Genomic DNA, 12715 nt, shown 5'->3' on the forward strand with positions numbered 1-12715 from the left:
AAATATCACAATTGGATTTTATGGCACATTATCAATCTATTACTTTTCCCTAGAGCATCTTGATTTAACTAAACAGTCTGTCGTTGATGTGCACTTTCGAGCTAATGTGAATAAAGGGGTTTTAGCTGAGTACAGAGCAATTGCTGTTATACTCAGCGATAAGGCAATGTTACTTGAGGGTGTTGGTGGTCGAATGAGAGTCGTTGATGCACCAGTGGAAAACATGTAGACAATTAGATCAATCGCGTTTATTATACAAATGTCATATAGTCACGTTAATGTCACTCTGACTCCTAGTCAGGCGAAAAAAATTACAATCAATAAACGCGAGTGTATGTAGCGCAACGATAACACTAAAACAAGATCAAATTGCTAATGGTGGCCCAAACAAGTTATCGCTGACTAAAACCCAACTAAAACATTTCAATAAAGCGAAGCAAGCGAAAACTGGAACTCAACCTGATTTCGCTCCAAAAGCCATCAAGGAAATGGTTAAAACCGGTGGTATATTTCCTCTTCTCGCAGCAATACCAGCACTGATAGCTGCTGATGCCCCAGCTGTCGCAAAAGCAGCCGCGTTAGGAGCTGTTGGAACCGCTGCTGGAATGGCATTAAAGAAAGCAACTGGTGGATCCCGCGGATCTGGATACAAAAAAAGGACAGGGTCTAAGACTTCCAGGAACTCACCCCTCATGGTTTCCCAAACGCCGTTATTGAAAACACAGAGTGTTTTAACACCGATGTCAAATTTTGATTTACTCGATGTTGCTAAACAATTAAATATAAAAAATTTCAAAGGCGTCTTCATGCGAGACCAACTACCACAACAACCGAATAATCCAGAAACTGGAATTATTAATCTCGATACCAGCGAACGCCCTGGAACTCACTGGGATGCTTACGTGATACATCCACGTGGAATTATCTATTTCGATTCGTATGGGTTAGCACCGCCAGTTGAATTTCTCAAATACGTACATAGAGTGCAAAGCACTCCAACTCCCATTCCAGTTTGGTACTCAACGCTACCAACACAAATACTAACTGATCCTCCGATATGTGGCCGTGAAGTAATTAATGTATTTGACGCGATATCAAAATCAACCAAACAGCCTCACAAAATCGTGCACGAGTATACCGCGGCTCGATTTAAACAATCCCTAAAGAATAATGGTTGATATTTACGGGAGATCTCGTGATGATATCAACAAAAAATAAAAACACACAACGACGTGGATTTATCAAAATATGCGACTAAAGATGAAATCGACATTCTTTTAACGTTATCCGGGATAGACCCAGATTAGGTTGTTATTTTTCAGGACCGACATGGCAAGCTAAAAACCAGCGATATCAAATGGCATGAAATAATTCGTAGGGTTATTGGAGCTACTCCGGGTAACATCCCTGTGTTCACTGACAGGGGAAAAATCCAAGATTCGCTGATATCAATCGCGGCGTTAAGAGATGATACGCAGAAAGCTGCACGGGAACGCGTAAAAAAGACCGGCGATACAATGACAGGTGAACTCAGCATGAACGGAAACAAAATAGTAGTTTTAAGAGATCCAACATCCGCCGAAGATGCCGCGACAAAAAAGTATGTTTACGCGCTATTTATAACCGTCGGAACCATATTTGCTACTCGTTTAAAAATTACGGGCGATACAATGACAGGTGAACGCAACATGAACGGAAACAAAATAGTGGTTTTAAGAGATCCAACATCCACCGAAGATGCCGCGACGAAAAAATATGTTGACGTTAACCACAGCGCCATTGACGGTAAATTATCCACGTTGCGGGCCGAGTATGACGTTCACATAAACGCGTTTACAAATCTCCGTAGAAACTTTAGAAAAATGAATGAAACCGCAGAGGAATTCTTTGGCACTCCGCACACTGTTGACATAAAACTTTCTGATATCAAAACTAACATTGACACAATCAAGAAAACACAAGAAGATGTCGTAAGTGGAATTCCTTAGATCGTTAACAAAACCAGTCTGGTTAAAATCCCACCTGGAGTTACTCCAACGCATATTACCAATATCGTATACACGGTATCATCTGGATTCGCAACATGGTCAAAACAAAATAATACTATCAAATATACCGCAACAGTCACTGGTGTGTATAGACTGTCTGTGATCAGTGCTGAAAAATTTGAGATATTTACAACGTATCCCTGGCAACATTCCACCTACAAGTTTTCCGGGGTTGTGACTATCATATTAAATAGCGGAACCGAAGAAACATTTATACTGGAAGCAGCTGAAAAGATATTAACCGCAACATCTTACTGGTGGTGTTTGGAATTTGTAGCTGAAACACCTCAATTGGTTACTGCGTAAAATAATAAATGACAAAGTCAATGACAGCATCAACAACAACTTTAGATGCGCAGCAATATAGATACGATCAAGTGCGCGAATGGCAATCAGAGTTAAAAAAAATACCATCAACGAGTATACGCTGAGAGTAAAAAAATACAAGCGGCGTGTAATCGTGTTGGTTGCTATAGTATACTCAGTATCCGCGTTAGTTGCATCCACTGGAGTACTATTATTAGCGCTAACGCCATTAACAACTGCAATCGCAGTAACACTATGCGTTTCATCATCAGCAACAATTGCAGGTGTTTTTAATATAATCGCAAAACAATATCTTCATGCACGAGCACAAAATTGCACGATTATGTCATACAACTAAACACAGCAACAATCGCATACTCAAAATTATCTTCGCTGATATCATCAAGCCTAAACGACGAAACAATATCAGATTCCGAATTCGCTCTAATGGTTAAGATATACGAAGACTGCACCCGCCATTTAAAAACAACAAAAAACAATAATGACGGAATTACAATGCTCTGCTCGACATAGTCGAAAATACAAACCGGAAGAAAACTTCGATGATAACAGTAAGCTCGACTAAACTAGAATTTAGTATTAATTTTCCAACTGCGATTCCCGTGAATGAGATCGCGTTAGCACAATTACGAACATATCACAGTTGGCCAAATACCAGATCAAAATCATTTGGTGGATTACCAGCGAATAATTCGTTTGTGTTCGCAAATAAAAATAAAGAAGATGGCACACCCGACTGGAACGTCATTGGGATACCAACCGGGTCTTATCAAATCGAAGAAATCAATGAGGAATTACAACGTCGAATAAAAAATATCACAGGAAAAGAATCCAAGATAACAATAACTGCTCATGAACCAACGCTGTCTTCTGCAATTGAGATAAACTCTCCTGAATACGCCGTGGACATATATCAATCTTCGATCAGAACAGTGTTAGGATGGCCTGAAATTCCACCCGAGGCACCACCGATACCACCTGAACCAACTCTGTATAAATTTAAGACTCCTGAGAAGAATTTTATAACAACTCCCAAATATCGAAATAAATACCCGTGGAGCGCGGGAGGGAATTTTAATCGGTGGTTCACACCAGAGGGAGAACGGCGTCCTTTAGAAACACACACAGAAGGTTATCCCCGAATAGTGGGACAATTGTATACCCATGAAGATAAATTAGATCCCATCATCGATGAAAAATTTAGTCAATTATTTTCCAATCCCTGCTGCCGCTGAAGCCAAACAATCAATCAGCAACCTACAAAATTTATTTTCCAGCGCGGCACAATACTACAGCGATGATATTGCGCAACGAATCATTGAAATGATACACCATTTCAATCGTGTTATATCGGATCTTGAATTCATCAATTATGTTATTATTTTGAACAAGGATAAACGCGGTGATGATCACGTTGACCATCATACACGACCCAGAGCAATGACGCTTAAACAAATAACCGAGGCGGATTTACCAACATTTAAGATACCCATCCTTGGAATCGACAAACTAAAAAAATCCGTCAATGATCTAATCAATGAAAACTTCCTTAAAATACTCGCTGCATGGAGAAAGATACTACCACCGGCAAATTTTCTCTGGCACAACAATGACCCAACGGAGTAAGGCCGACATGTATCCCCGGAAATCATAAATATAACCCCAGTGGTCGCGGTCAATCTTGTGTGTGATGTAATCGATGGCAGCTACAGCACGGACACGACATTATCAAATCAAGCCCAGCAAGGATTTGTTCTTTATTCGTTTACACCAAAAGAACTACCTGTATATCTGATTGTGCAAGAGCCGATCAATCAGGTTTATTTGCGGTGTCATAATCCGCTGTTATCAAAATAAATTTCAAAATAACAGACCAATCTGATCACCTTCTGGATTTGAGGAATGAAATAGTCAATATTAATTTACTTGTGAAATCGTAAAGATTTTCGATCCTAAATATGTATGATTTTCAAGAATTATAAGAAATTTATTTTTTACTGACAGACCCTGATTTCTAATTAATCAAGCGAGTAATTATATAATGTACCAGTACGTGATGGTTTTCAAACACGACAAGCAAGTACTACATCAAAAAAATATTTACACAGTTTCTAGTCCGCCCAGTTGATCTGGTTATTGATGTGTACGGTAACGATGAGTTTTTATTGACACAATCGCAGCTGGATAAACTTAAGCGAGAACATATTTCTATGGTCACGTGTGATAAAGATCAGATTCTAAATTACGCGCATTCCTGCATTAAATCTGATCGACTAAGGGAAATATTATCTAACTCATCAGATGCATGTCAGATTGATACAAGTGAAAATAACTCATCAGATTGATTCAGGTCAGATTGATACAAGTAAAAAAAAATCTAACAAGTCAAATATTTTTTTTATTTTCGATTTCATTTCCCAATCGCCTAACTTTCGATCGTTTCACAATCTGACATAAATTTGTTTAGTTGCCTTACGCGAGTACTAATTATTCTTTTTGATTCGTATCCTGAGACAATGCTGATCTAATTTTTTCAATTGCACAAGACAACGAAACAAATTCATTTATTTGTGCTTCTTCTACTGCAGCCAGTGAATTATATAACTCCGTCTGGATTTTCTTTATAAATCTGTACTGAGCAGGCAAAATATACCGCCCTTCGCATTTAGCCTCATGTAGTGTTTCAAAATCAGTAATATTTTTTCAGGATTTAATTCATCAGATATATTAATTCCGTTTTCTTCTAATTTTTTAATAGCAACAATCACATCATTGATATTTTCGTAATTCATATTATTATATATACCGATATTATATATTTAAATAGACCAAATATAAACAGTAGCTATGATGAGCGGTATGTAAATAGAATTTTGTGACCAAAAATAAATAAGTAGTTAGTGAATCCACATCATAGGTCTCACTTAATGATATTTGAAAAAAAAATTTTGGTTATATTTCCGTGAGAGTGCGGATTTGGTTATATTTTCTGAGACTCTTCGTACTGAGGGTATGCAAATGTCAAAATATTTGCCAGCTGCGTTCATCGATTGAAATATTATTTCTTCATTCGTATCTAAATTTATGGATGCAACTCTCTTGGCGCTCTTATCACTAAAGCCAGTATTACCAGACTTACAATGCATGACAGCTCTCATTTTGGATAAAGAATTGTCGAGTTTGTTGTTGTTAATATGATCGATCACAAGACCGTCTTTGATCTCTCCGTGATAAACCTCAAATACGAAACGATGATAGTGATATGTTTTCTTCCCAACGGCAAATCTAAGATAACCAGCATTACCAACTACACCAACTGGTTTTTTCAACCTGCAATTTCTAACTATTCCATCACGAGACGCTTCGTAATTCTTGATGATGGGGTGTCTGACAAATTCCTGGTTCATTTTATATAATTATGTTATTTGTCTAATTTATATTTGCCTGAGAACCTAATTATATAATCGCGCTCACATTTTAGCGCAACATCTTTTTTTTTTGTTATAATACCTTTTAAGTTCACGGTATCTCTTTCCCCCGCAACTTGCATTTCAGCTTATCATTATTATTTTTTTTATCATAATATAGCTTAAGTTCACGATATCTTTTTCCGCGCAACTTGCGCATAACTGTGTTTTACCACTGACCCCAATACCACATCGCAAACACGGTATTATTCCTAAACTCCCTCTTCGAATACTTTGTGAATGTTCCCCGCAGAATTCTTTTCTGCAGGATTTATTACAAAAAGTTACAGATCCCACTTTAAACCATTTGCACTGATTGGTTTGAGACATTATATATATATATACACTGGAAAACAAATTTTTACAAAAGTCATGTTACTGAAATAAAATTAGTCAATTCTTATCAATTTTTATGTGCTGAACACGAATATGACAGTCAAATTGCAAAATTGGCTCTAGTTTTTTTGTAATCTGCAAGAAATTAATGTTTACATAACGAAATGCATTCCAATAGTAAAAGGTCAACTGTAATAGCCTACCTATAAAAAATCAAGTCATTGACTACATCTTAGATTTCTTCGCCTGTCTCTTGTACAGCTGTTCGGGAGCATCTCTGAGGAGTGTCCAGCAGTAGTCAGCCAGCATTGTAGTGGACCATTTTCCCTGGTATCTTTGTTCCATTGTTGCGATATCTTGATGAAAACGTTCGCCGTGTTCATCACTAACAATACCACAGTTGCTAGGAAAGAAATCCAAATGGGAATGAAGGAGGTGAATCTTTAGAGACATATTGCAGCCAAGTTTCTTATACTTCATCAACTTGTCTTCTACTAGTTCCTTATAGTTTTCTGCCCTAACATTTCCGAGGAAGTTTGTAGAAACTAGGCGAAAAGCATTCCATGCTTGTTTCGCGTCACCTTCCAGCAAGTTGTTGAACCGGTCATCTTTGAAAAGCTCTCGAATCTGAGGACCCACAAAAACTCCCTCTTTAATCTTTGCTTCGCTGAGTCGAGGAAATTTTTCATGCAGGTATCGGAATGCTGGCAAAGTCCGGTCAATGGCTTTCACGAAGTTCTTCATCAAACCTAGTTTGATGTGAAGGGGTGGTAGCAAGATTTTCTGAGCCTCAACCAGAGCTGGGTGTTGGATATTCTTCTCTCCAATAGCTACATTCTGCCTATGAGTCCATTCCTTCCTCATGTAGTGCATTTCCCTTGCTCGGCTATCCCACTCGCATAAGAAACACATGTATTTTGTATATCCTTGCTGCAGTCCCATTAAAAGGGCAACTACCTTCAAATCACCACAGAGGTGCCAGCTGTACTTGTTATACTCAATGGAATTCAGTAGCTGCCTTAAGTTATCGTATGTCTCTTTCATGTGGACAGCATACGCTACTGGAATAGATGGAAGAATGTTTCCATTGTGCAAAAGCACAGCCTTGAGACTCAGTTTCGAAGAGTCCACAAATAGTCTCCATTCTTGTGGGTCATGAGTGATTTTTAAAGCATTCATGAGGCCCTCAATATCGGAACAGAATATCAGATTACTTTCCTTTCTGAAGAAAGGCTCCAATTGCTGGTGGCGCTTTCGATATGCAGTAATTGTGACATCTTCTTCTAGAAGATTCCATTGTTGGAGTCTTGATCCTAGCAATTCTGCCTTGTTCTTTGATAAGTCCAAATCACGAATCAGGTCATTTAGTTCTTCCTGTGTTATTCTGTGTGGGGTTGATGATGCACCACAGTGAAAATCTGGATCACTGCATGCTGATGGACCAGGAGAAGAACAGGTCGACTCACCTTTGTCTTCGTCAGATGAATCAAGAGAATATTCTGCTGGAGGTTCTGGAATAGGAAGTCCCTCACCATGTGGAACTGGTCTCAATGCAGACGGAATGTTTGGGTAGACTATTCTCGACTTCTTTCGCTTCGTTATTCCGCCGGAAAGAGGAGAAACCAAGCAGAAGTAACAGTCATTTAGGTGGTTGCTTGGCTCTCTCCACACCATTGGGACTGCAAACGGCATTGATGACCTTTTGCAATTCAACCACTGTGAAAGCTGTGTTGTACATGTAGCACAGCATATATGCGGAGCCCAAGGCTTGTCTTGGTCACCAACCTTGCATCCGAAGTAAAGATGATATGCCTTCTTCACTTGAGAATTGATACTTTTCTTCTGGTTGGCAAATGTCACTTCCCCACAAATATAGCAAAAATTGTCCGCGGTATTAACACACTTTCGAGGCATTACTGTTCTTTATTGTACGTAAATGGATAAAATAATAAGTTTTATGTAACAGTAGCTTGAACTGTCTCGCACAACGTCTAAAATATTTTAAATGCTGAACCTATCTGATTGGGCTTTATATAGTACACTGCTTACGTCAGCTTCAGCAGCCGCCTGGCATTAGTATAATAGGCCTACACATGTATAGTACACTGCTGACGTCAACTTACTTCAGCAGCCGCATGGCATTAGTATTGCATTGCATCAGAAAATGATGCAATCAACTGTGGATGATGTGAGCATGATGGTATTATGCAATGTTACATCATTATTCCGGATGTTGCTGCAGTCCTACTGGAGAAATTTACACAGTGAAACATAGAAAATGAGGTATATGAATATCTTCAAAACGAGAGCCAATACAAATTTTTCACGGTTATATTCGTGTTCGGCACACCAAAATACTACAGATTAGGGCCTTTTCAAGTCAGTAATGATTTCACTGTTGACCAGTCTATATATATATATATATATATATATATATATATATATATTTCTTATTTAAATGTTTGTCTTAAATATAATATGGATGAGTTTGAAAGATTATCTGCGGTCAAGCCCTGGAAAGCTTCTAGATTCGATCTTGACAGACTAACCCCTGACTCGTCTGTTTGATATTATCAGGGATGCCAAAAAAGAATTTCGTGATGATGGAGCATCTCACGTGTGGTCTACATTCAAAATTATACACGACACTGACAAAGTCAGCGTTGACGAAGTTATTGACGCTACAATGAGCGATGCACGAGCGAAAACGATCATCGATTACTTTGATATTCATCAAAGTGATCAGAAATATCATTTCAGAATAAATTTTATTGTGCGTTCAGATGATGACAGATGGATTATCCGTGGCAAACGTGTCCCTGTCCTTGCTAATGGAAAAACCGCTCTGTTAAGTAAAGATTCCAAACCAGGAATGTTAACTGGGATTGATAAACCATATTACACTCGATCATATCCTGTAACAGCGGTCATTTATGGAATCTATCCGATAAAAAAAAAACAACATTAATGATCTTGCCCCAATGAGATTTTCATCCTTGACTTTGTCAAGGCTGAATTGTGTAGCCGAGCGAGTAATGGAATATTTTACAAATGCGAAGCGCGGACACGGTTTAACTGATCTGCGAAGTGAAAAAATAAACAAATGGGCTGAATCGGTTAAGGATACAGGAGCGTCAATAAACGATGCCGTTGAGTTGTCAAGTAAATTAAAATTTCCAATGATAGTAAAAACATTAACGGGAGAGGTCTTATATGAATCAGCGAATAAAGGAAAAGGAACACCAATTGAATTTATTGACCATAACGCTTGGACTAACGCAGTAACAATATTTCCACGAAATCGTGTTGTGAGATATTACTCGTCGGGTGGAATTTTCGATGCTATCAGCCGGATAAGCAAAAACGACCCTGTGTCGGTGTGGTTGTTTAAAAGTTCCGAAGATAGCGAGTATGATCAGTTTGTAAGACCTAATGGCGAATTATATCGTAAAGAATCTCTCCATGAGAAAACTCGCACAGAGATATTCAGAAAACACTGAACAGTTATTAACTAATTGTTTTACAGTTCCGTCAGTTGCTGCCCATGCCGCGAGAGAGAGAAATTCATGGAGACCAACACGCGCTGAGTTCCTTGAAGATGTTCAGTTAAGTTGTATCGAATACGTACATGGCGGTTTGTGGAATACCATATATAACCACAAGGATGTCATTTCTGTGGACATGGTTGCATGTTATCCGGGAAGTTTTCTCGGGATGGGCGAGTGTGCTGGATATTTTAAAAGATTTGGTCATCTTTGTCATGAGATGGTAAGAGTATCAATTAATGGTCCATTTCCCGATTTTGATCTGACAGGATTTGCTCGTGTAACGTCGTTTGAATTCGCTAAAAATCTTCATCCGATTTGTTACGTTTGGTTTGGCAGACATTTCTTGGAGAAACGTTGGGCGCCAATAGTGTTATTACGATATATGCTTGACAGTAAAATACTGACATCGTTGGTTGTCGGTGAAGCAATTATATCATATAGGCCACAGACTTCGGTTTGGTTACCAACACCGGAACGTATCAGTCTCGATGAAGTCATAGAAGAATATGCGCGAGAATGTCCAAATACTTCTGCTGATGTCATTGTTAATGATGCTCCTAATATTCTTAAGATTAAACTCAACAACAGTGAAAACAGCAAAAGATCTTGGTGGAAGAATAATCAGTAAATTTACTCAAGATGGTGCATATGATCATAAACGGCATCACTCACGATTGATTATGGATGATGTTGAATTAGATTTTATAATTGCTGATGCCGCTGCGAGAAATATATTTTGTAATCGGGAAGACGCTTACTTGTCTGACGGAACACGGTTGGGCACATTTGTTAGTTACATTAATGGAGAATCACCTCAGTACACACATCTAAGATCTTCGATGCTGGCTTATGTTTCTATAAATTTGCTATCGATGATAAATAGATTTCCTGACACTGCAGTTAGAGTTGCAACGGATTCATTTTATATTGACTAAAGATATTTAGAATTACTGGCTCGTTTCACAAGCAATCATGAATCATGGAGTTTGTGGAGAATAAAAAAGGAAATGTTACATTGTTATTGTGAATCCGCTGATGTTGCGGTTAAAGATAGTTATTGCAAATCAGAATTATCAGAATTGTCGTTGGCGCCGTCTGTGTATATCTAGTATCCAGACACAAAACCGTTTATTTAAACGGGGCGGGAGGTTCTGGTAAGACAACTCGAGTGATCGAATTATTTCGACAGAATTCAGATATAATTGTGCTAACACCAACACACAGACTTGCCAGGGAGATGAAACAACGAGGAGTCAATTCTTGTACTTATCACAGCTTTTTCAAATACAGCGGTGGCGTGTGGACTCCTGACCGAATGGGAGAGAAATATATTCCAAAAGTTATTATTTGGGATGAAGTGTGCACACTGCCGTTAGAAACATTAAAAACATTTCTTGATTGGCTATTAACAAAAAATACTGCAATAGTTATGTGCGGCTATCATGGTCAGCCACCTCCGTTTGTTAGACCATCTCCACACGATTGGTTGAAGAATTTTGTTGATTATTACGAAGTACTGGCTGATGATCACATATCTCTTGATGCAGAATTAAAGGAATTTAAAACAGTAATCAGACTACAACCGAATAAAATTCAATGTGAAATAATGCGTAAAATAATTTCAGAGACTTCAATGAGCGACTTTTGGAAAACGTGGAGACCAAACGATTTAATAGTGGCAAGTAGAAAGATAGTCAGAGACGCACTTCAGCAGCAGTTATTTCAATTACACAAGAAAGAATTTCCAACACTGCCAGTGCCATTGTGTTATAGACCAGCTGATTCGCGGTTACAGAATATTGACGTTGATATACCAGGACCGTCAAGGAGGAAACAATATTGTGTTGAATGATGTTGTTGCAGTTGATGTCAATGTTGTTGAAGATGCACTGCGCGCTGATAAATCCCCGTGGACGCTAGGATACGCAATGACGATACATTCATCACAAGGACTGACTATCTCTGATATAGTTGTTTGGATCGTTGATGATCGAATCGAGCTGTCAAACTTAGCTTACTTGGCTGTGTCCAGAGTCAGAAGAATATCTCAACTGCGGAGAATTGTCTTGGATGAGTCAATGGCTGATGACAACGATAAATGTCAAGTCGATATAATAAGAAAACAATTAGCTGGTTATAAACAAAGTGACAAAAAAAAATAATCGAGAATTTGACCTTGATGTTGAATTTATCATAACACTGAAGCAACAGCAGAATAATCATTGTGCAAGCTGTAATTGTATAATGTTGTGGCAGTACTCGAGCAATAATCCAAGACAATTCACCGTAGATAGAAAGGATAACAGTCGCGATCATACACGAGAGAATGTGATGCTGACCTGTCTTGAGTGTAATCGGCGTCGGGATGCTAGTTAAGTGATCTGGGCGGTAAATGTGTCTCTTCGGGAATTACTTGCAATTGTTCACGTGTAAATCCACGTTGAGAAGCAGTTGAATCCAGCCTGTAGATTGCTGGTCTACCAGTAGATCTAATTATGTTAGATATATTGTGTGTCGTGATGCTCCAGATAGGATCAGTCGCTCTTTTTTTACCCTTTTCAAGTTCACCTGGTTCATATAAATATCTCAAAGTTACATCGCCCAGTATTGGCTGTGCTGAAGAATCATGTCGTTGTGGTATATGTTTTTTTGGTAATTGCGTTAATAGGTTTCATGTTGGTTGTTCGAGTAATTTCATTATTTAATGCAGCTATCACACCTGGTAATCTTGCAACCCATTCGCGTGATCTCTTGTCCTGAATGAATTCCTTCGCGTATTGATATCCAAATAGCCGCTCAGCAAGTGTTCGATTAAATCGCTCAACAATTTCCTCATCACGGTGAATTTCAGTATGTCCTCGTCTGAAGTTGACATTATGTTGCTTCATCAGCGATGATACTGCACCCTGAAATTTTTGCCAGGATCAACTTGTAACAACTGTGGTCATCGTAGACCACCTCGTTGATAAATTCGTTCAAAAGCAGAAGC

This window comes from Sinohyriopsis cumingii, unplaced genomic scaffold (genome assembly GCF_028554795.1).
Source record: "Sinohyriopsis cumingii isolate HCF-2022 unplaced genomic scaffold, ASM2855479v2 utg001759l, whole genome shotgun sequence".
NCBI lineage: Eukaryota > Metazoa > Mollusca > Bivalvia > Unionida > Unionidae > Sinohyriopsis > Sinohyriopsis cumingii.